Source organism: Octopus bimaculoides, chromosome 18 (assembly GCF_001194135.2).
Source record: "Octopus bimaculoides isolate UCB-OBI-ISO-001 chromosome 18, ASM119413v2, whole genome shotgun sequence".
In the NCBI taxonomy this organism is placed as follows: Eukaryota; Metazoa; Mollusca; class Cephalopoda; order Octopoda; family Octopodidae; genus Octopus; species Octopus bimaculoides.
The window spans coordinates 54901062-54901894 of NC_068998.1; positions in this window are offsets into that span (position 1 = coordinate 54901062).

Consider the following 833-nt stretch of genomic DNA (forward strand, 5'->3'; position numbering starts at 1 on the left):
GTTGTGTATGTATTTGTGTGTGTGTGTGTGGTTGTGTATGTATTTGTGTGTGTGTGTGTGGTTGTGTATGTATTTGTGTGTGTGTGTGTGGTTGTGTATGTATTTGTGTGTGTGTGTGTTTACATCATATATGCTGCTGCTGTGTGTGTCTGTCTGTGAATTTGTGGGATGTGTGTGTGTGAGTGTGAGTGTGTGTGTGCATGCTGTATATCAGCAGCGTTAATGCCACTTGATAAACTCCATAATTTCCATTCCAATATGATAAATGATAAATATGTGTCACTTTTATTAGAAACACGTCAGGTAAGCTAACAAAAGAATCTATACATGGCCATTCAACCTGCTAGACATAGCAGACAAATCTCCTTCATATCAGAAGTAAATGAAGGAAAGGCACATTGTATAAAGATCCTTGATGGATCGGTTATTTAAAACTGATGATGAGTTGAGACTCACAAGACATTGGTCAGCCCAGAACTAAAGGAGAAGTCACTTGCCCAAGGTGCTATGCAATGGGACAGAACTAAAGGAGAAGTCACTTGCCCAAGGTGCTGTGCAATGAGACAGAACTAAAGGAGAAGTCACTTGCCCAAGGTGCTGTGCAATGGGACAGAACTAAAGGAGAAGTCACTTGCCCAAGGTGCTGTGCAATGGGACAGAGCCTGGAACCATGTGGCTGCAAAGCCAAACTTCTCAACCACACAGCCATGCCTTATACAGATTTCATACATAGATCAAATGTATTTAGTATTAATTATTAAAATATTTAATGAGCAATTTAAACTAGGGCCAACGTTTCACATCTGGCTGGGGTCATTTACAAGCTTTGTATG